At 36.9% G+C, this 1,971-nt stretch overlaps 1 pseudogene; it reads left to right on the top strand.

Moving 5' to 3' along the window:
* The first annotated feature begins 1,020 nt into the window (after positions 1 to 1,020).
* LOC131830851 (U2 spliceosomal RNA) lies at positions 1,021 to 1,139 on the top strand (annotated as a pseudogene).
* Positions 1,140 to 1,971: the final 832 nt, after the last annotated feature.

Raw genomic sequence — 1,971 nt, forward strand, 5'->3', positions numbered from 1 at the left:
GCACAAGCAGTGGGGAGGAGCAGAAGGAGAGGGAGAAGCAGACTTCCTGCTGAGCAGGGAACCCAATGCAAGGCTCAAGCCCATGACCCTGGGATCATGACCTGAGCCAAAGGCAGAGGCTTAACTGAGTGAGCCACCCAGACACCCCTCAATTATTTTAGTTTTATAATAAATCAATATCTGATTGAGCAAGTTTTTCCACCTCGTTCTTTTTTAGGAGCATCATGGCTATTTGTCACATCTTGACATCGTTTTATATATATATATATATATATATATATATACACACACACACACACACACACACACACATTCCATGCCCAATGTGGGGCTTGAACTCACCAGGATGAGATCAAGAGTCTCATTTATGTTCTACTGACTGATCCAGTGAGGGGCTTTGTGTATTCACAAAAATTTAGAATCAGCTAGTTAAGCTCCTCAGAAAGCTCTGATGAAATTTTGGTGGGCATAGAATCTGATTTTAATCCTATTGAATTTTCCTATTAGTACATATAGCATATTTCTACATTTTTAAAGATCTTTCAAGGATTTAAATGAAGTTTTCTAATTTTCTCCATAAAGTTTCCATACGTATTTTGCCAGCTGTATTCCTGGGTATTATGATTTTTGTTGCTATTATTGAAGACATGTTTTGAACTTACATTTAAAAAGAATAGTTTCTTAGTCACTTGCTGCTATGCTAGAGAAATGCAACTTCAATACATTGATCTTAAATCTAACTACCTTGTTAATTTCTTATCAATTCTAATAATTTTTTAAAAAGACTTTATTTATTTGACAGAAGGAGACAAAGCAAGGGAAGGAACACAAGCAGGGGGAGTAGGAGAGAGATAACAGACTTCCCATGGAGGAGGGAGCCTGCCTCAGGGCTCGATCCCAGGACCCTGAGATCATGACCTGAGCCAAAGGCAGAGGCTTACCCACTGAGCGACCCAGATGCCCCGATTCCAGTGATTTTTACCTGTCGTTTTGGTTTGTTTTTTATAAGGGCAATTATACATTGCTTTTGGCCTTTGGCTAAGAATCAAGTGTAGTATCTGTTCTTATTGGTTTAATATGAGAGCAATTATGATCATAAAATGGTGACAAATTTTCCTCTTCAAATTCTTATACCTTTTTATATCTTTTTCTTGTTTTTCTGTGTTGGCTTTATTAATACGATTATGATAGATATCCTGGTGGTGGGATTATTTGTCTCGTCCTTTATTTTGAAGGGACTACTTTTAACATGTCACAATTATATGTACAAGTACATTGTTTGGTAGAAATGGTTTCTTAGGAAAATTGTCTTTATCCCTAGTTTTGTAAAAATTCCTGCTATTGTGGGTGATTTTAAGTTGTATCAAATGATTTTTTTTTTTTTGCATTTTTCAGGCAATCATATGGTTTTTATCTTTTAGCCTCTTAATGTAGTGACTTGCCTAAAAATATTCCATTATGATGTTTGTATTAGGGCAAAGATTGGCCTAGAGTTTTCCTTTATCAAACTGCCCTCAAGGTGAGTTGTGGGAGCATTGTTTCTTTCTGCTCTCTGGATAATTATGTACTAGCTTTAAATCATCAGTTCAGGGGTGCCTGGGTGGCTCAGTGGGTTAAAGCCTCTGACTTCAGCTCGGGTCATGATCCCAGGACCCTGGGATCGAGCCCCGAATAGGGCTTTCTCCTCGGCGGGGAACCTGCTTCCTCTCTCTCTCTGCCTGCCTCTCTGCCTACTTGTGATCTCTGTCTATCAAATAAGTAAATAAATAAATAAGAAATCTTAATAAATAAATAAATAATCAGTTCACTGAAAATCTGATAGTTTTCTTTGTAGGTGACTAACATTTAAAAAAAATTGAGTTATAACACGTAAGGTACACAGAGTTTAATAGAAGTGACATTAAAACAAGATATGCTATGTAGCAGTTTTATCATTTTCCAGGTATCTACTAATAATTTGCAAAAAATACG

Source organism: Mustela lutreola, chromosome 4 (assembly GCF_030435805.1).
Source record: "Mustela lutreola isolate mMusLut2 chromosome 4, mMusLut2.pri, whole genome shotgun sequence".
Taxonomy (NCBI): Eukaryota; Metazoa; Chordata; class Mammalia; order Carnivora; family Mustelidae; genus Mustela; species Mustela lutreola.